At 49.7% G+C, this 21,613-nt stretch overlaps 1 non-coding gene and 4 pseudogenes across 1 annotated transcript; all 5 read left to right on the forward strand.

Moving 5' to 3' along the window:
* The first annotated feature begins 3,094 nt into the window (after positions 1-3,094).
* LOC133106411 (U2 spliceosomal RNA) lies at positions 3,095-3,266 on the forward strand (annotated as a pseudogene).
* A 345-nt stretch (positions 3,267-3,611) lies between these two features.
* On the forward strand, positions 3,612-3,728 carry LOC133105732 (U5 spliceosomal RNA). The gene has a single exon (XR_009703926.1). It is a non-coding gene; the product is annotated as a U5 spliceosomal RNA (small nuclear RNA).
* A 423-nt stretch (positions 3,729-4,151) lies between these two features.
* LOC133106564 (U2 spliceosomal RNA) lies at positions 4,152-4,243 on the forward strand (annotated as a pseudogene).
* Positions 4,244-9,061: 4,818 nt separating this feature from the next.
* On the forward strand, positions 9,062-9,236 carry LOC133106422 (U2 spliceosomal RNA; annotated as a pseudogene).
* A 366-nt stretch (positions 9,237-9,602) lies between these two features.
* LOC133106116 (U5 spliceosomal RNA) lies at positions 9,603-9,662 on the forward strand (annotated as a pseudogene).
* Positions 9,663-21,613: the final 11,951 nt, after the last annotated feature.

Raw genomic sequence — 21,613 nt, forward strand, 5'->3', positions numbered from 1 at the left:
GCGATTCGAGGGACCATGACAGCCCCAGGACCGGAAATGGAGGGAGGAGGACTAAAGAGGAGGAAAACCATTCGGCTGCAGGTGGAGGCGGAGAAGAGAGGAACCGTTGACCTACGTTACATCATTCTGAGGGTATTTAAAGATTTTTTCGGTGTGGAAGTCGAGCGCATGTACTGTGTGCAAGATCACCAGGGAAGAGGTCTGTATGATGTTACCTTTGAGAGTGAGGCTTTGTGCTTGGAGGTCTATGAGGCCTATAAGGAGAAGAGGAAAGAGGAGATATTGGAGGGCCTTTCCATGGAGCCACTCTTTTCAAGGGATGTGAAGCTGGTTACCGTACTAATGTACAACCCGTTTGTCACGGCAAGAGAGGTGGAGGTGTTTTTGGGGCGATACTGCACTGTGTTGAGGCCCGAGGTGAGGATGAGGAACCATTTTGGAGTCTGGAATGGGAAGAGGCAGTACCTTGTGAGGCTCAGGCCTGAAGAGGAGTCGGTGGGCGGTGTGAGGCATCTGCCTGCAGTTTTTTCCATCGGGCAGGATAAGGGGTTCCTAACTTAACCAAGCCTGCCCACGTACTGCAGGAGATGCCTCAAATACGGACACATGTCCAAAGAATGCAGTTCCTTTGTTTGTTTGGCATGTGGGGAGGAAGGCCATGCGGCACGCGAGTGCCCCAGAGGAAGGAAGTGCCATCTGTGCGGGAGCCTGGAACACCTGATCCGGGACTGCCCCGCCCGGAGGCGCACTTACGCCGAGGCAGCCGGAGGACAGCCAGCTCCCCCTGGTGGAGGGGAGGAGGAAGCGCGGCAGGAAGAGCAGCAGAGCCAGGCAGAGGAACGGGGACAGGAGCAGGGCAGTGCTGCTCCTGCCGATGCAGCGCCCCCTGGAGGAGAGGAGGAGGGAGCGCCGAGACAGGGAAGAAAGGTAGCGTCGGAGGCAGCTCCTGCAGCGGAAAAGGCGGGTGAGGAGGTGGTGGAGGAGTCGGAGCTGGAGGCCTCGACTTCATCAGTGCCGTCATCGGGAGAGGTGGGCCCCACCCCACGTCCTCGGGGCAGGAGGGGAGAGGCGACGGCAGGCAGAGCAGTGCCGGCCCCGGGCGGAGCAGAGGTGGGGGCAGGAAAGGCACCCCCAGAGGGAGCCCTTGTGGCAGGGGCAGCTGGGGCTGAGGAAGGAGGCCTGGAGGGAGGGGTGAAGCGCAGCCGCACCCTCACGTGGGCGGAGGCCACAGAGGAGCTGGCGGTGGAGAGCACCAGCGGGGAGAGCGGATCTCCAGGGGAAAAGGAGAAGAAGAAGAAGGTCAGGCTCGGCGTGGTCAGGGGGGGATTGCACCTGGACTCGGGGGACTCCACTGACGTGTCGAGCAGTGAGAGCCTGGTGTGGGACATGGCTTCCCCCCTGTCCGAGTGTGGGTACGACGAGGGGCCAGTCAAACAGAGGGCCCCGAACGAGGTACCGTTTTTAGATTGCGAGGAGGGAGGGGGAGGGAGGGAGGGTGGGGGGGTTTGGCCTGTGAGGCTGGGAGGGTGGAGGTTTTTTGTTTTTCGCCAGGTTTCCGTCATGGCAGAAAAATTAACTGTACTGACCTGTAATGTGAGGGGTTTGAGAAATGATGGAAAGAGGAGGGGGGTTTTTCATTTTTTGACGTTACAGAGGTTTTTCGTTTGTTTTGTGCAGGAGGTGCACCTGAGGTCCAGTGAGGACGCTCAGAAATTTGCTTTTGAGTGGAAGAGGGGGCTTTCTTTTTGGAGTGTGGGAGGGGTACATTCTTCCGGGGTGGGAATTTTGTTTGGAGGGAGGGAGATAAAAGTTATAAATGTGTTCTCATGGGTTCAGGGGAGGGTCCTCGTGGTTGACGGGGATTGGAGGGGAATCAAGCTGAGGTTTGTGAACGTGTACGCTCCAGCCTTGCTACAAAGGCGAAGGGTTTTTTTTTTGTCTCTGGAGCAGGTGTGTGCCACAAGCAGGTATGTAGTGATGGGGGGGGATTTTAATGTTTCTTTTGAGGCACCAGATTCTTCGGCAGCACACCTGAAAGGGGTGTTGGGGAGGTTCTCCCTGAAGGACGGGTTTAGGGAGGTGTGGCCAAGGGAACCTGGGCTTACCTGGGGGAACAGCAGGGGGGCCAAGTCCCGTCTTGATTTTGTTTTTGTTCCGGGGGGGCAGAGGGTGAAGGCGGCCAAGGTGATCCCGCTGTTTTTCTCGGATCACAGCGGGGTGGCGGTGACAGTGGGGTGGGATGCGCCAGCGTTTGGGAGAGGGTGCTGGCGCATGAACGTCCAGATCCTGGAGGAGGAAGCCTTTTGTGTACGCTTCAGGGAGGCGTACCGGGGTTGGAGGAAGCTGAAGGCTTTAGCTATATCCTACTGCCAGGGAAAGAAGAGGAAGGAGCAGAGGTACTCCCTTAAGCTCCAAAGGGAGCTAGAGGGGCTCTATGTGGGATGGAACAATGGGGGGGAGTTTGATGAGGGGAGGTGGGAGTTGTTAAAGGCAGAGCTGAGGGCTCTGCACGAGGACAAGGCGCGCTCCCTGGCTTTTAAGAGCCAGGGGGAGAAGTATGACAAAGACGAGACCTGCTCCTCGATGAGGGCAAAGAGGGTGATGGAAGGGCTGAGGGGGGAGGACGGGAGGGTGCACAGAGGAACGCAGGAGATGCTGAGGGTGGCCTCCTGCTACTACTCTCACCTTTTCGGGGAAAGAGAGGTGGACGGGAGTGCCTCTGAGCGGTTTCTGGGTTTGGTGGAGCAGAGGGTGCCGGAGGGAGTGAGGGCAGTCCTGGAGGTGCCCTTCAGCTCGGAGGAGATCAGAAAGGCACTCTCCGGGATGAAGGGAGGGAAGGCCCCGGGGAAGGATGGGATTCCTAAGGAATTCTATTCTAAATTCTGGGAGATGGTGGGCCCAGACTTTTTGGATGTCGTGGGGGAGATATTCGAAAAGGGGGAGCTCGCCCCATCGATGGGGAGGGCCGGGTTTCAGACGCTGCTGCTGCTGAGCCTGGTTTTTTTTTCTGTTACAGAGAGATGTAGAGAGGTTATGTGTTTGGATTTTGTTGTACAGTGTGTGTATGTAAAATGATGTCTGAGCGGACAATAAAATAATTTAAATACAAAAAATCTGTTCTTATCAGTTTAATATCTGATACGTCCCCTATCAGGGGACTATATATTAAACGGATTTTTGGCACAGGGAGTCGGAGAAGGAGCTTGCTCCGTCCGCTTCAAGCATCGACCCGTTATTGCAGTGCGTTCGGGAACGGTGCGCCTCTCCAAGTTTTGTGCAAAAAAAGGTTGTTTGTTTGTTTGTTTGTTTGTTTATTTATTTATTGGGTGGGCGGGTTGCCCTGTCCCTGTTTTTTGGTGTGTGTGTGTGTGTGTGTATATGCGTGTAAGTGAATTGTGTTGTAAATAGGGCGAATATGTGCCCTTGTTGTTAGTGTGCTTGCCTCTGTTTTTTAGCAAAACGATGTAGTAGTTTGTTATTGCGCTGTCTCGCTTTTCCCACCTTCCCTCTCGGATTGTCTGTCCGGCCGGCTGGCGGCAGTGGCAACCCCAGGTCAGTGGGAGTGGCTGGGAAGGGGGCCGGAGGCGCCTGGTGCGCTGAAAGGTCACATTTCGCTCGGGTTTCTCTTCAGCACGCACAAATCTTTCGCCTTTTACTAAAGATTTCCGTGGAGAGGAACGCACCTGAGTTTGTGCTATTTTTGGATGCTCCGTCCACAGGACGGGGCAGCTTCGAACGGTTTAAGGACAGACGGCAATGTGCGACAGGTATGCGGGTTGCTTGCGAGTCGCCGATGAGCCGAGCCGACTTGCTCGTTTCTGACTTATCGCCTGCTTGCCGCGTGCGGTCCATGCCCCGCTCGCTAAATAGCTTAGGTCGCTGCCTCGAGAGCAGCTATTCAGTAAGTAACTCGGTAGTAAGTACATAATAGCGTACCCGGTATGTGTTGAGTGTCTTTTGGCGGCTGTGCCTGCCGGCAGAGGACAGTGGATCTTGGTGGGAGGAGCAAGCTGAGTCCGGCCAGTCAGTGCGTGCGCAGGGTTCTTGGGAAGGCGGGGGAGGGGGGCCCGGTCCGGGGCCAGGTGACATCTGCCCCGAGCGCGGTCCGGGGGCACCGGGAGGGCGCCGTCGGCAGGGGCCAGTTTGTGGTTATCGCTTCTCGGCCTTTTGGCTAAGATCAAGTGTAGTATCTGTTCTTATCAGTTTACAACTTTCGGCGATTCAAGGACTTGCGGGAGCGATTCGAGGGACCATGACAGCCCCAGGACCGGAAATGGAGGGCGGAGGATTAAAGAGGAGGAACACCATTCGGCTGCAGGTGGAGGCGGAGAGGAGAGGAACGGTTGACCTACGTTACATCATTCTGAGGGTATTTAAAGATTTTTTCGGTGTGGGAGTCGAGCGCATGTACTGTGTGCAAGATCACCAGGGAAGAGGTCTATATGATGTTACATTGGACCTATTGGACCAGGGCTGCCCACATACTGCAGGAGATGCCTCAAATACGGCCACATGTCAAAGGACTGCAGCTCCTTTGTTTGTTTGGCATGTGGGGAGGAAGGCCATGCGGCACGCGAGTGCCCCAGAGGAAGGAAGTGCCATCTGTGCGGGAGCCTGGAACACCTGATCCGGGACTGCCCCGCCCGGAGGCGCACTTACGCCGAGGCAGCCGGAGGACAGCCAGCTCCCCCTGGTGGAGGGGAGGAGGAAGCGCAGCAGGAAGAGCAGCAGAGCCAGGCAGAGGAACGGGGACAGGAGCAGGGCAGTGCTGCTCCTGCCGATGCAGCGCCCCCTGGAGGAGAGGAGGAGGGAGCGCCGAGACAGGGAAGAAAGGTAGCGTCGGAGGCAGCTCCTGCAGCGGAAAAGGCGGGTGAGGAGGTGGTGGAGGAGTCGGAGCTGGAGGCCTCGATTTCATCAGTGCCGTCATCGGGAGAGGTGGGCCCCACCCCACGTCCTCGGGGCAGGAGGGGAGAGGCGACGGCAGGCAGAGCAGTGCCGGCCCCGGGCGGGGCAGAGGTGGTGGCAGGAAAGGCACCCCCAGAGGGAGCCCTTGTGGCAGGGGCAGCTGGGGCTGAGGAAGGAGGCCTGGAGGGAGGGGTGAAGCGCAGCCGCACCCTCACGTGGGCGGAGGCCACAGAGGAGCTGGCGGTGGAGAGCACCAGCGGGGAGAGCGGATCTCCAGGGATGGAGAAGGAGAAGAAGAAGAAGGTCAGGCTCGGCGTGGTCAGGGGGGGATTGCACCTGGACTCTGGGGACTCCACTGACGTGTCGAGCAGTGAGAGCCTGGTGTGGGACATGGCTTCCCCCCTGTCCGAGTGTGGGTACGACGAGGGGCCGGTCAAACAGAGGGCCCCAAACGAGGTACCGTTTTTGGACTGTGAGGAGGAAGGGGGAGGGAGGGGGGGGGGGGTTTGGCCTGTGAGGCTGGGAGGGTGGAGGTTTTTTGCTTTTCACAAGGGTCCCGTCCTGGCAGAAAAATTAACTGTACTGACCTGTAATGTGAGGGGTTTGAGAAAGGATGGAAAGAGGAGGGCGGTTTTTCATTTTTTGACATTACAGAGATTTTTCGTTTGTTTTGTGCAGGAGGTGCACCTGAGGTCCAGTGAGGACACTCAGAAATTTGCTTTTGAGTGGAAGAGGGGGCTTTCTTTTTGGAGTGTGGGAGGGGTACATTCTTCCGGGGTGGGAATTTTGTTTGGAGGGAGGGAGATAGAAATTATAAATGTGTTCTCATGGGTTCAGGGGAGGGTTCTCGTGGTTGACAGGGATTGGAGGGGAATCAAGCTAAGGTTTGTGAGTGTGTACGCTCCAGCCTTGCTACAAAGGTGAAAGGGGTTTTTTTTGTCTCTGGAGCAGGTGTGTGCCACGAGCAGGTATGTAGTGATGGGGGGGGATTTTAATGTTTCTTTTGAGGCACCAGATGCTTCGGCAGCACACCTGAAAGGGGTGTTGGGGAGGTTCTCCCTGAAGGACGGGTTTAGGGAGGTGTGGCCAAGGGAACCTGGGCTTACCTGGGGGAACAGCAGGGGGGCCAGGTCCCGTCTTGATTTTGTTTTTGTTCCGGGGGGGCAGAGGGTGAAGGCGGCCAAGGTGATCCCGCTTTTTTTTTCAGATCACAGCGGGGTGGTGGTGACAGTGGGGTGGGATGCGCCAGCGTTTGGGAGAGGGTGCTGGCGCATGAATACACAGATCCTGGAGGAGGAAGCCTTTGGTGTACGCTTCAGGGAGGCGTACAGGGGGTGGAGGAAGCTGAAGGCTTTAGCTATATCCTACTGCCAGGGAAAGAAACGGAGGGAGCAGAGGTACTCCCTTAAGCTCCAAAGGGAGCTAGAGGGGCTCTATGTGGGATGGAACAATGGGGGGGAGTTTGATGAGGGGAGGTGGGAGTTGTTAAAGGCAGAGCTGAGGGCTCTGCACGAGGACAAGGCGCGCTCCCTGGCTTTTAAGAGCCAGGGAGAGAAATATGATAAAGACGAGACCTGCTCCTCGTATTTCTTTCAGAGGGTGAGGGCGATGAGGGCAAAGAGGGTGATGGAAGGGCTGAGGGGGGAGGACGGGAGGGTGCATAGAGGAACGCAGGAGATGCTGAGGGTGGCCTCCTGCTATTACTCTCACCTTTTCGGGGAAAGAGAGGTGGACAGGAGTGCCTCTGAGAGGTTTCTGGGTCTGGTGGAGCAGAGGGTGCCGGAGGGAGTGAGGGCAGTCCTGGAGGTGCCCTTCAGCTCGGAGGAGCTCAGAAAGGCACTCTCCGGGATGAAGGGAGGGAAGGCCCCGGGGAAGGATGGGATTCCTAAGGAATTCTATTCTAAATTCTGGGAGATGGTGGGCCCAGACTTTTTGGATGTCGTGGGGGAGATATTTGAGAAGGGGGAGCTCGCCCCATCGATGAAGGAGGGAGTGGTGGTCATGCTGCGGAAGAAGGGCGATGAGCTTGAGTTAAAAAACTGGCGCCCGATAACACTTCTGGGCGTCGACTACAAGCTCATCGCCCGGGCACTGGCGGGTCGGCTGAGTTTGGCCATGCCGTTCCTGGTGGGGGAGGACCAGACCTGTGGGGTGGAGGGAAGATCGGTGGCATGGAACCTCCAGCTCACGCGGGACATCTTGTGCTGGGTGGAGGAGAGGAACCTGCCATTGATGTTGGTTGCGCTGGATATGGAGAAGGCTTTCGACAGGGTCAGCCACAATTTTCTGTTTGGGGTTTTAGCACGTTTGGGTTTTGGGGAGGGTTTTTTGAGGTGGCTGCAGCTGCTGTATAGGGGTGTGGGGAGTAGGGTAGGGGTTAACGGGCATTTGGGGGATATGGTGTGGCAGAGGGGGGGGGGTAAGGCAGGGGTGCCCCTTATCACCCCTCCTCTTTGTACTATACGTGGAGCCGGTGGCAGAGGCAATACGGAGAGATGGAGGGATCAAAGGGGTGCCAATGCCAGGGGCGGGGGGGGAGGCTTTGAAGGTGGCGTTATACGCCGACGACGTGTGCCTGTTTCTGGAGGGGGACAGGAGTGTGCGAAGGGCGATGGAGGTGGTGGGGGATTTTGCCAGGGGGGCGGGAGCCGTTATCAACCTGGAAAAGTCCACCATGAAATATTTAGGGGTGTGGAAGGGGAGAAAGGATAGACAGTGTGGGCTGCAGGTAAGTTCAGAGCCAGTGAAGGTTCTGGGGGTGGAGTTTGGGGAGGGGGTAAGGAGGGACGCGGTGAGGAACTGGGAGAAGAGGGTGGCGGGCGTGAAGGCCAAATTAGGCCTTTGGTCCACACGCCGGCTCACACTGTCTGGGAGGGCCCTGGTCCTAAAGGCCGACATCCTGCCCTCCTTAATTTATTTGGCCTGTGTTTTTCCGGTGCCCGTGCGGCTTAAGAGGGAGATGGTGCGGGCGGCGTTTAAGTTTTTGTGGGGAGGCTACGAATATGTGAGGAGGGAGGTGATGTATATGGCGGTGGAGGAGGGAGGGAGGGATGTGCTTCACCTTCCCCTCAAGTTAGATGTTTTGTTTTATTGTAATTTGTGTGTTTCTTTGGTTTCCCCACAACGGCATAAGTTTCAGTATTTTGTTCGTTTTTGGTTTTCGTCTAATGTGCGGTTTTTGGTGGGGTGGGACAACAGGGTGCCGAGGGGGCAGGTGGCCCCTGCTCATTATGCGCAGGTGGGGCGCTGGGCCAGGAGACACGAGGAGTGTGCAGACAGGGAGCTGGTGCTGCACCACAGGGCCCTGTATAAGGCCCTAAAGCGGTTGAGGCCGGTGGGGGGGACAGGAGTGCCGGTGGGGCGGGAGGTGTGGGCGGCTATCCAGCCGAAAGGACTGGAGAACCGCCTGAGGGACCTGAACTGGCTGGTGGCCTACGGGAGGCTGCCGGTGAGGGACGTCCTGTACCGGCACGGGCTGACCCAGAACAGGTTCTGTCCCAGGGAGGGCTGTGGGAGGGAGGAAGAGACCGTGGCCCATGTCTTCTGGGGCTGCCCTGTTGCCCAGGAGGTGTGGCAGCTGATGGGGAGGAGGTACAGGAGCATAAGGGGGGTGACACGGGAGGGAGTGTTTTTTGGAGAGGGGTTGGGGAGGGAGAAGGGGAGGGCCGGGTGCCAGACGCTGCTGCTGCTGAGCCTGACGAAGCAGAAGCTGTGGGGGGCTCGGGGGGAGAGGGGAGCGGTGAAGACGGGGTGGACAGGGAGGGGGGTGGTGCGGATGGTGGAGGCGGAGGTGGAGCGGCGCTTCCGATGGGAGGTGCTCAGGTGGGGTTTCCACGCCGCATGGGAGCGGTGGAAGGGGGTGAGTTAAGGTTTTTGAAGGGTTTTGTGTGTAGGGCTGTTTTTGTTTGTTTTCTTGTTTGGTTTGTATTGCTGTCTCTGTTTTCTGAGATTTTTTGGTTTGAAATGCGTTTTGTATGGTGGGAATGTGTTGGGAAGGGGGAGGGGGAAAGAATGGGTTTTGGGACTTTGGGACTTGGTTGGGAAGGGGTGGGGTTTTGGGGTTTTTTTCTGTCACAGAGAGATGTAGAGAGGATTTGTGTTTTGGATTTTGTTGTACAGTGTGTGTATGCAAAATGATGTCTGAGCGGACAATAAAATAATTTAAATACAAAAAAAAATCTGTTCTTATCAGTTTAATATCTGATACGTCCCCTATCAGGGGACTATATATTAAACGGATTTTTGGCACAGGGAGTCGGAGAAGGAGCTTGCTCCGTCCGCTTCAAGCATCGACCCGTTATTGCAGTGCGTTCGGGAACGGTGCGCCTCTCCAAGTTTTGTGCAAAAAAAGGTTGTGTTTTGTTGTCCTTTACTAGATGGGTGGGTTGCCCTGTTCTTCCCCCTTTTTGTTTGTTTGTTTTTTTGTATGTATGTATCTATGTAAATTGTGTTGTAGATAGGCTGAATATGTGCCCTTGTTGTAAGTGTGCTTGCCTCTGTTTTTTAGCAAAACGATGTAGTAGTTTTGTGTGCGGGACGTAACCGTTTGTTATTGCGCTGTCTCGCTTTTCCCACCTTCCCTCTCGGATTGTCTGTCCGGCCGGCCGGCTGGCGGCAGTGGCAACCCCGGGTCAGTGGGAGTGGCTGGGAAGGGGGCCGGAGGCGCCTGGTGCGCTGAAAGGTCACATTTCGCTCGGGTTTCTCTTCAGCACGCACAAATCTTTCGCCTTTTATTAAAGATTTCCGTGGAGAGGAACGGGGCAGCTTCGAACGGTTTAAGGACAGACGGCAATGTGCGACAGGTATGCGGGTTGCTTGCGAGTCGCCGATGAGCCGAGCCGACTTGCTCGTTTCTGGCTTATCGCCTGCTTGCCGTGTGCGGTCCATGCCCCGCTCGCTAAATAGCTTTGGTCGCTGCCTAGAGAGCAGCTATTCAGTAAGTAACTCGGTAGTAAGTACGTAATAGTGTACTCGGTATGTGTGAGGGGGTCCTCCGGGAGGGTAAGGCCCTTTTTGGGCGTGCTTTTCTTTGTTTCTTGGTTTGTTGGAGGTCTGTGTAGAATTGTTTGTAGTGTGGTGAAATTTGTGTGGTGGCGTATCCGGGATGGCGGCTGCTAGGGTCGGCGCCCGGAGGCACTGCTGTGTGCGGTTCTCCCTTAGAGAGAAGGAAGGGAAGCTCCTGGAGATGTCCCGTTTGGACTTCTCCAGGAAGCTGCTCATGGGAGCCTTAAAGTTTGTGCCGGGAGACATAAACTGTTTGGTTGTGCTCCCGAGGGGTCGGGGCTTTGATGTAAGCTTCCGCACCCCTCAGCTGTTGGGTTCCTTCTGGAACTCAATTGAAAACATTAAGGAGAGCTTCTCAATGTTCGACATTGAGAGGCTCACAGATGACTCGGTAAAATACATCGTTTTTAAGATGTATAATGAGACGGTGGAGTCGGAAGACCTGGTGGCCTGGCTAAGGAACTACTGCCTGGTGAGGGGGCCAGCCCAGAAAATAATGGATATGGATGGGATTTGGACTGGGAGTTGGAAGGTCCCGGTAAAATTGGTGGAGGACAAGAATGGATATGGGGGGTTAAGACATCTGCCCTCCCTTATCGTTCTGGGGGAGAACAGGGGGCTGGTGTTTTACCAGGGCCAGCCAAAACTTTGTAGGAAGTGTGGGGCCTATGGCCATCTGGCAGAGGCCTGCCAGGTCATTTTCTGTAACAGGTGCAGGGAGGTGGGGCATCTCGCGGCTGAGTGCGTAAATGGAATCAGGTGCAATCTCTGCAGGTCTTCAGACCACCTGTTCAGAGATTGCCCTGATTCCTACGCGAACAGGGCCAAGCAGGCGAGGGCTGACGCCCGGGAGAGGCAGCGGGAGGAGGGGGAGGCCATGAGGAAGGAGCAGGAGGAGAAGCAAGAGGAAGCCCAAGAAGGGGCAGAAGGTGAAAATGGTGGTCAAGGTGTGGCTGAAATGAGTGGAGTGAGTGAGAATGTGGGAGAGAATGAGGGAGAGCCAGGTGGAGTGAATGGGGGAGCAAACGAGGGAATGAGTGTGGGCGTGGCTGGTGGGAAGAGTGCAGGTGAGAATGGGGGAGTAAATGAGGGAACGAGTGTGGGCGTGGCTGGAGGGAATGGTGTTGGTGAGAATGTGGGAGAGAAGGAGGGAGAGGCAGGTGGAGAGAATGTGAGAGTTAATGAGGGAATGAGTGTGGGCGTGGCCGGGAAAGAAGGTGCAGGTGAGGAGGTGGAAGTGAAGGAGGGGGAGAACAGGGAGAAAGAAATGGCCTGTGAACCCGTCGAGTCTCTGTACTCTGACTCCGACTCTGACGCAGTCTTCATGGAGACTGTAACAGAGGGGGAGAGTGATGAGGAAATGTTGGTGGAAGGAATTGTCCGTAAAAGAGGTGCAGAGACTGGAACTGAAGGGGCGGGGAAAAAGAAAAGGGGGGTGAGGGAGAGGTGGGGCCTGATGGCTGGGCTGTCAGATAGCGGGTCATCGGGCTCCTCCCCAATCTACCCGGACCAGGGACAAAACCAGGCCCCCTATATCTCCGAGACTGAACCATCGTCATCTGCTGGGTCACCAGCAGGTGGCAGTGGGGTTTTAAAGTGATGGTGAGTATGGCATTTCTTTTAACTTTGTGGTGGTTTTAATTTCTTCTGCCTGTTCTACCCCTAATCTTTAATTTTGACACAATGGCTTCCCAGCACATGCCCCTCATGGTGGCAACCATTAATGTATGCAGCGTGAGGACATTAAAGCGGGCAAGATCTGTGTTGTGTGCTTTGGAAAGTGTGCAAGCGGATGTGATTTGCCTACAGGAGTGTGGGCTGCCATATCGCTCCTCCTACAGGATGTGGGAGGACCTATGGCAGCAGGGGCCGTCTCTCTGGAGCGGCTCCCACTCCAATCGGGCGGATGGTGTGGCAGTGCTGGTGAAGAACAGAAACATTGAGGTGAAGGGGAGCACAGTGGTGAGAACACGCAGAGTTTTATCAGTATCTCTCTCTTTTAATGAAATGACTTTTAACCTCTTAAATATTTATTGCCCCCAGGGGAAGCAGGAGCGCTGGGAGCTCCTTCAGGAGCTTCCTCCATATCTTTTAGGGCGAGCTCCTCTGCTATTGCTTGGGGATTTTAATTGTGTTTTAAACAGGGAGGGGAGTAGGGGAGGATTTTAAAATGGATAAGACATCCTTTTATTTGAAGAATTTAATCAATGATTTTAAACTCACGGATATTTATTCTGCTCTTAACCCGGGGCAGGAGGGTTTTACCTGGCGCACGAGTGATGGATCCCGAGCATCGAGGATTGACTTCCTCTTTGCCAGGGGTTTTGCTGGTCTGGCATCATCTCTGAGCCCGGTATTCTACTCAGACCATTCCCTGCTGTGCTGCTCCCTGGCTGTGAAGTCAGGTGTAGCAGTCGGCAGGGGAATATGGAAACTGAACTGCCGGTTGTTGGAGGACCCGGCCGTAGTGATGGCCTTTAATGAAGTATATGAAGAATGGCGGACCCTCCAGTGTTTTTATGAGACCCGGGCGAGGGAGAAAAAAGCAAAGGAGAGGAGGGTGTGGGTGGGACTACAAAAAAGATTAAATAGATATGGGAATTTAATAAATATGGGGTTTGCTTTTGATAAAGAATATGAAGAGGTGAAAAAAGAGATGGAGATTTTAACAGAAAAGAAATGCCAAAGCGTCATTTTTAGGAGTAGAGAGAAGGAGATTGAGGATGGAGAAAGATGTTCGAGATATTTTTTTAAGAAGATTTTATCAAGAAGTATTTTAATGAAGGGTCTGAGGGGGGAGAATGGAGTTTTAAATACAGATACCGATGGCATGCTGAGGGTGGTGGAGGAGTTTTATGGTAATTTATTTAGGGAAAAGGAGGTAGAGGAGGAAAGGATGGGGGAGGTGCTAAATTTTATAGAGGGGGTGGTGGAGGATAGAGGCATTGGGAGGGAAGAGCTAATATGCAGTTGTAAGTCTTTTAAAAAAGGCAAAGCCTGGGAATTCTACAAAAATTTTTGGTATTTATTGGAATCAGACCTTTTAAATATTTCTAATGAATTTGAAAATCTTAAAATGTTGCCCAAGAGTTTTAGAGAGGGGGTGGTCACTTTAATTTTTAAAAAAGAGGACAGGTTGGATATTAAGAATTGGCGTCCGATCACCCTTTTAAATTTTGATTTTAAGCTCTTGAGCAAGATTTTAACCCTGAGGATGAGGACTGTTTTACAAATAAAAAAAGGTCAGGGTAAATGGTCTTTTATTGTATGTAAATATGTAAATATATGATTTTATTGTCATGTAATCTTGTTATTTATGAATTGTTATTTATTCCTGTGTATGACATGCCCATGCAAAGAAAATGGATTGTCCTTTTAATGTATTGATACAATAAAACCTTTTAAAAACAAACAAAATCTGTTCTTAGTCTTATTTCGCTCGGGTTTCTCTTCAGCACGAATCAACCTGTTGGGTTTTAGGCTGTTTCTGAGAGGCTTCTTAGAGCTTTGTGTCCCTTCTCTCTCTCTCTTTTTTCCCTCCCTTTCCTGGCTCCTTTGCCCCTTCTTTTACCACCTGGTTTTTTCCTCCTAACCTGACAGGTTTCGTTCCCAGGACGTGGCTTGACCACAGCTGGTGCAAGCTCACAGTTCACGGACCCCCCTGGAACAGCTGTACCTGGAGCGAGGAGAGTGTACCAGTGGCCTGACCGCGTCTCTCTCCAACCTTCAGGTACCCCAGGGCCTGTTGGGAGGAAACAACCAACCAGGTGGCTGGAGAGAGGAGCAACAACAAAGGGGGTACTAAATGTAAATTAAGCAGTCATACTTGTACTTTTCAAATTCCCCCCTTACACCAATCAAACAAACAGATGGAAGCTTCCACTAACCCCACTCCAGAAATCCCCCCAGCTTTGAGGTAGAGCCCCTGTCTGACATGGAAAACAAAGTGGTCACTGCAGTTTTATAATGAAGCTGTGCAGGATGTGGTTAGGCAGGTACGGCATTGTTAAATCCAGATCTTGGAGGGTCCTGGATGAGGACAGAGTCTGGACCGGGGCCAGGAAATGGCTGGTCTAGCTCAAGCCCGACCCCTCTGCAGTCGGGGGGTATGTCACATCCCCAGCACCATCACGCTGGGGAGACACCGGGGCGTAATGTCTTATTACGGCATGCCCAAGCTGTGCAAGCTTGCCCACTCCCACCCCTTCAAACACTGAGCACAATACAACACCTTCCCTGCAGAACAAACTCCGGAACCCAACACCAAAGCCACTCAATCTTGAATTATCACCGTTAAGGAGGAGCCTGACTCCGACACACCCATCATGGTGGAGGGGTCAGACTCCTCAACCACTAATTCTGAAGACACCATAACACCTTGGCAAAAGGCTAAATCAAAAAGGGGCAAAAGATTAAGATCCAACTGAAGCAGCACCCCAGAAACTCCCCACCCAGCAATAGCGTGCCACGTGAAACAAGCCAAAAGAACAGTTCCACTCAACGCCAAGGAAACCCCAAAAACCTCCCTCTCTGCCCAAACAAACCAGCTCCACCTCCATCAAAGTACAACCAAACAGGCCACTATATCTCCAACATTTTAAATTTTTATTTTTAAAATGTTTTCCTTTTAATGGGGCATGAAATGCCTTTTTGACTTTGATTGCCTACCCCGTATGTACCTTTGCCCTTTAATTTCCTGGATTTTGACCTCATTGCTTTTTCAACTTTCCTTTTGCATCTCATTTTGGCTTGGTTGTCTTGTGATCTCTTGGCTTTGGACTGTAAAACTATGTTTTGGAATATCCCTTGGTCTGCATCTGGGTTCTCAGGGTTGTACATAACACATATGCAAGTTTTGTTCAGCACAAATTGTGACCCATCTCATCCATATTGACACGGGGTGATGATTATTCTCTGGCAGGGGAGGGGTGATGCCCTGAGCAAGACCGCCTACTGTAAAGCTTGATAATCACACAGTGAAGCATAGGCTTAGTCACTTCTTCATTACTGAAAATGGCACGAATGACTGGACTTCAGGTGCTGTATGCCTTGTGGAAGAAGCAAAACAACTCATCAGCTATCGACAGTGACAAAGAGCAGTGTCATTCTGAACAGCAAAAGGAACCAGCTGAAAAACAACTTCATGAGTAAATGCATTTCCTGCATGTGGACTGCAACTTCTCCAACTTTGAATATAAAGTAATATGCACATTTGTAAATTACCACACTCTCACCATTGAATCTCAAAATAATACATACAATGGGAGCAATAATTATTTGATCCCTTGCTGATTTTGTAGGTTTGCCCACTTACAAAGAATGGAACTGTGTAGAATTTTAATTATAGGTACATTTTAACATAGAGACAGAATATCACAAAATAAACCACAATAACATATACATTTTATAAATTTCATATGAAATAAGTATTTGATCCATAGAACAATAGGACTTGGTGGAGAAACCTTTGTTGGCAAGCACAGAGGTCAGACGTTTGTTGTAGTTTTTCATCAGGTTTGCACAGATCTTGGGGAGGGATTTTGGTCTTTGCTCTTTGCAGATCCTCTCCAAATCCTTAAGGTTAAGGTTCCGAGGCTGTCGCTTGGCAACTCAAAGCTTCAGCTCCCTCCACAGATTTGATGGGATTTAGGTCTGGAGACTGGCTAGGCCACTCCAGGACCTTAACATGCTTCTTTTTGAGCCACTCCTTTGTTGCCTTGGCCGTATGTTTTGGGTCATTGTCACGTTGGAAGACCCATCCACAACCCATTTTCAGTGCTCTCACTGAGGGAAGGAGGTTGTTACCCAAAATTTCCTGGTACATGGCCCCATTCATCCTCCCCTCGATACGGTGAAGTCGTCCTGTCCCCTTAGCTGAGAAACACCCCCAAAGCATAAGGTTTCCACCTCCATGCTTCACAGTGGGGATGGTGTTCTTGGGGTTGTACTCAGCATTTCTCTTCCTCCAAACACGGCGAGTCGAGTTGATGCCAAATAGCTCTATTTTGGTCTCATCTGACCACATCACCTTCTCCCAAGCCTCCTCTGGATCATCCAGGTGTTCTTTGGCAAACTTCAGATGGGCCTGTACATGTGCCTTCTTCAGCAGAGGAACCTTGCGCGCGCAGCAGGATTTTAATCCTTCACAGTGTAGTGTGTTACTGACGGTTCTCTTCATGACTGTGGTCCCAACTGCCTTCAGGTCATTAACAAGCTCCTCCTGTGTAGTACTGGGCTGATCCCTGACCTCTCTCATGATCATTGATATCCCATGAGGCGAGATCTTGCGTGGAGCCCCAGACCGAGGGAGATTGGCGGTGAGTTTGTGTTTCTTCCATTTTCTAATAATTGCTCCAACAGTTGTTAAACAAGCAGCTTGGTGAGAAGTTATTTTCTTGTAGCCCATCCCAGCCTTGTGCAGGTCTACAATTTTGTTCCTGATGTCCTTAGACAGCTCCTTTGTCTTGGCCATGGTACAAATGTTGGAATCTGATTGTGTGGACAGGTGTCTTTTATACAGCTACATAATGATGTAGCGAGTTGACACAGGTGTTTTGGGTAATGAGCTGAGATTAGGAGTGCTTCTTAATGGAAAACTAACTGGTCTGTGGGAGCCAGAATTATTGCTGATTGGTAGGGGATCAAATATTTATTTCATGCAAAAATACGGTAATAAATTTATAAAAAGTATGATGTTGTTATTGTGGATTATTTTGTGATATTCTGTCTCTCAATGTTAAAATGCACCTATGATTAAAATTCTACACAAATCCATTCTTTGTAAGTGGGCAAACCTACAAAAATCAGCAAGGGATCAAATAATTATTTGACTGTATGTGATGTGTAGTGGCTTAGGCAGGATTCTAAAACTGGTTGTACTTGCAGCACAATCAATATTAATGCACTTTACCTACGTTTGGGGAAATGGCAGAGGGAAAATACTTTGCTAAACAGACCAACTGCAAGAGGAAGTGCATGTCTTACGATCATACTGTTAAATGTGTGCTGTATTAAAACCCGTGTTTTTCTGAATAGTCAGTAATGCGTGTTTGTAAGTTCCCACTCTGTTCTGAATTCATGAAGGATTCTTACAATTACATCTCAAAATAATACCTCTGCATTTTTAAAGGTAAAGAGGCACCTTTGTTTGTAGGCTATATAGACACACACACAGGATTTATTATTTTGGACAGTGCTGCAACAAATTCTTACATGCTATACAAAGAACTGTCATCACTGGAACAGGAAGCAGTGGCACTTATGGAGGAGCTCACTGCACAGCTGTGTGGTGTCTCAGAGACGGAACCCAAGGAATCTCAACAGGCCATGTATGATCATGTGCCTGTGCCTCCAGCCACACAGACTCTGGATGTCAACAAGGTGGCGTCGTATGGTCGCAAGAGGTGCATGCTGTGCAGGATGGACATTGGGAAGAAACAGAACACTCCGGGTGATGTCCCCCTTTGCGGACAGCTAAAAGGGCACATTTGGGATATTTGTGAATTGCATCTTCATTGTATGTAGATTGTGAGGTGATTTCAATAAGTTCCTGAATCAAAATATGTATTTGTCTTTGAAATGGCTCACCGAGTATTGCTTTGTGGAAAGGCATTCTCTTAGAGGTAGGGAGGGGTCAGGCCAAGTGTGAAAAGCCTACTTACTCAGCCTTATATTTTATATTTCTAATTGGATTTACTACAATATCTTCGAGACCCAAGACCAAGATGAACAAATGTCAGCAACCCTAACATCGTTACAATTGGTTAGTGCAGGCTTTTGCAACATTCCTGGACGGGTTCAAAACTGAGGGTTTGAATGTGTGATTCTAGAGCAATTTACAACCCAGAAATGATTCAGTCCTACTTGCTGTTCTCATATGATTGTAGCGGAGTTTGTGCTGAAAATAATTACATTACACACTTTGGATATATAAAGTTGATTAAATTGACAAATGTCAGAGTGTGGCAGTCATTAGTTCTCATTTTGCCTTCAGACCCCAGAGGGTTGAAAGCACTGGCTAAGCACATTTGTGATAAATAAGGATTTGTGGGTGTGTGATGTGAATTTATGGAGTAACAAAGGAGTTCTTCTGGCATGACATAAGTATAGGTATAAAGATATAGGTTTGAGGCAATTTGATACTCCAGACATGCAACTGTTCCTCATTGCAATCCCAAAAGCCAGGTCTCTGCCCAGTTTCTAACTGGGGACCAGTCTCGTGTGAGGCAAATGCGATAGCCATGATACTTTTGAAACCACATGGCAGCAAGGCATCATATTAGTTGCATTTAATTAAAAGTTCTGAAAATTGCACAATGATTTTGTGTTGAAGCATGTTTTCCTGCTATAAGGGAGTGGGGATGGAGGAACAGACACAACCGAAAAGGGAACCTTCACAGTTAACCACAGGACATTTGATAACCACCAATAGAATCTAGGGGAACCACAAGAGGAGAAAGGGAAAATGGTAAGAGTCCATTTAGACTTAGGCACTTCCAAACACAGTTTCTATAGAATAAGTGGAGAGCTTTAGAAGGAGAGAGGATATTCGAGAAAATTGATAGAGCCACCTGAATACAGAGTAACACAGCTTAGGAAGAGAACCTGAACAGGGCATAATCAGACAAAATCCTAATCTTTATCCTAAAACAAGAGAAATGCTGAATGTCTTTTAAAATATCTGTGCTGCTGGGCATTGGCTCAGTGTCTGAAGCAAAATGAAACACACAAACCCAGAATGGAGGGAAAATGAGGCTTAAATAGAGTAGGCCCTGCCTACCAATAATGGATAACTGGTTTGGTAATTAGACTGCACCTGGTTACCAATTAACCAAGGCAGCAATCTGCACACGTGAGCCAAAAAAAGGTACTGGCTGGAAAATGAGTTGGGAAACCCTGACAGCGGCAAAAGGAAATCTCAGACCATGAGTTTGATGTGTAGTTTCTGCAGTGGAGTGGCTATCACGTTTCCCAAGAAAACAAAAGGTCCTCAGTTTAAAGTTGAGCAAGAACTACCAAAGCACACTTGTGATGAACCAGGATTTGTGGGTGTGGGTGACATGAATTTATGGATTAACAAATTCTTCTAGCATGAAGTACAAAGACTAATTGTCTGGAGATAAGTTCAAACCTTTCAGATATCAACGTTGAGCCACAAATATAAGTTTTAGGCACGACACTGCAGAAACTACACATCAAGCTCATTATCTGAGATTTCCTTTTGCAGGAAAACATGTAAAAAGAATGGGCACTTTTTGTAACTAAGCATTAAAATAAATTATTATTATATCTTGCTGGCATATGGTTCCTTGTGTATTGTGCTTATTACATTAGCCTCAAAAGACAAAGGTCCCCAAACTGGGCAGAAACATGGCTTTTGGGATTGCAACGAGAAACAAAGCGCATGTCTGGAATATCAAATTGCATAAAATTTCTCTCTGTGGCTCAACGTTGATGTAAAAAAATTTCAAACATTGGTCTCTACCTGAACCTATCTATGAATCTGACAATTATCCTGAGAACATTATGCCAGAAGAACCATCTTCTAAATCCATAAATTCATGTCACGCACACCCACAAATCCTTGTTCATCGCAGGTGTGCTAAAGCAGTGCTTATAGTGAAAAAGCTGTTTCTGCTCTGTCTCAAACCAAGGCGTTCTTGGCAAACATGATAGCCACTACACTGCAAAAACTTCACATCAAGCTCAATACCGGAGTTATTTTGGCAGGAAAACGTGCTTCAACACAAAAAGATTGTGCAATTTTCATGACTTATATGAATTACTTTGAATGCTATCTTGCTGCCATGCGGTTTCGGTTGTGTCGTGCTTATAACGTGAGCTTCTCACGCAAAAGGTCCCCAGTTTAAAGCCAAGCAGAAACATGGAATTTGGGACTGCACCAAGCAACACAGTCCATGTCTGGAATATCAATTGCGTAAAACTTCTCTCTGTGGCTCAACGTCGATATCAGAAAAGTTCAAACATCGATCTGTACTTGAACCTATCTCCTGACAATTAGCCCGAGTAATTTATGCCAGAAGAGCTACGTTGTTAATCCAAAAGATCACTTGACCCAGGAATCCTTAGTTATCTCAAGTGTGCTTGGCCAATGTGAAACCTGTTTCTGCTCGGTTTTGAACCGAGAACCTTTAGCGTTCTTGGCAAACATGATAGCCACTAGCTTGCAGGGAAACGTGCTTCAACACAATTTTTTTTTGTTGCAATTTTCATAACTTAGTATTAAAAGCAATTCGTATGAAACCTTGCTGGCATGCGGTTTCGGTTGTGTAGTGGTTATCACATTAGCCTCACACGTGAGAGGTCCCTGCTTACAAACTGGGCAGAAACATGGCTTTTGAGTTTGCAAGGAGGAACACAGCGCATGTCTGGAGTATCAAATTGCGTAAAACATCTCTCTGTGGCTCAACATTGACATCAGAAAAGTTCAAACATTGGTCTCTACTGGAATCTATCTATGATCTGACAATTAGCCTGAGTACATTATGCCCAAAGAACCATCTTGTTAATCCATGAATTGAAGTCACCCACACCCACAAATCCTTGTTCATCGCAATGTGCTTTGGCAGTGCTAACAGTGGAAAAAGCTGTTTCTGCTCGGTTTTGAACCAAGAACCTTTAGCGTTCTTGACAAACATGATAGCCACTACACTGCAGAAACGTCACATCAAGCTCAATACCGGAGTTATTTTGGCAGGAAAACATGCTTCAACACAAAGAAATTGTGCAATTTTCATGACTGAGCATTCAAAGCAATTAATATATTTTGCTGCCATGCGGTTTCGGTTGTGTCGTGCTTATAACGTGAGCTTCTCACGCAAAAGGTCCCCAGTTTAAAGCCAAGCAGAAACATGGAATTTGGGACTGCACCAAGCAACACAGTCCATGTCTGGAATATCAATTACTGCAATTCTCTGTATATAGGCTTAGACCAGTCCTCTCTCTGCCGTCTGCAGCTAGTGCAGAACGCTGCTGCCCGCCTTCTGACTGGCAAAAAGAAACGGGAACATATTACACCAGCACTGTCATCCCTACATTGGCTTCCTGTCCGTTACAGAATAAATTTTAAAATTTTATTATTTGTTTTTAAGGCAATGAATGGTCTAGCACCTACGTACTTGTCTGAACTCGTCAATATGTATACCCCAGCTAGATCACTTAGATCATGCAATCAGCAACTTTTAGATGTCCCTATGTCGAGGAGAGCTAGGAGGGGTGACCGGGCCTTTGAGGTAGCTGGCCCCAAGTTGTGGAAAGAGCTTAACGCCACATATTAAATCTGCCCAAAACATAGTTGTTTTTAAATCCTTGTTAAAAACCCACCTTTTTAGTGAGGCCTTTATGTCAGACATAAATGGGGAATCCAGATAATGTACATGTATTTCATTTCATTTCATTTCATTTTATTTCTTTTTATCTCATTTTATTTCATTTTATCTTTAATTTTATTGCCTGGTTTTGTACAGCACTTTGGTCAACCATGGTTGTTTTAAATGTACTTTATAAATAAAGTTTATTATTATAATTGCGTAAAACTTCTCTCTGTGGCTCAACGTCGATATCAGAAAAGTTCAAACATCGATCTGTACTTGAACCTATCTCCTGACAATTAGCCCGAGTAATTTATGCCAGAAGAGCTACATTGTTAATCAAAAAGATCACTTGACCCATGAATCCTTAGTTA

This window comes from Conger conger, chromosome 12, assembly GCF_963514075.1.
Source record: "Conger conger chromosome 12, fConCon1.1, whole genome shotgun sequence".
In the NCBI taxonomy this organism is placed as follows: domain Eukaryota; kingdom Metazoa; phylum Chordata; class Actinopteri; order Anguilliformes; family Congridae; genus Conger; species Conger conger.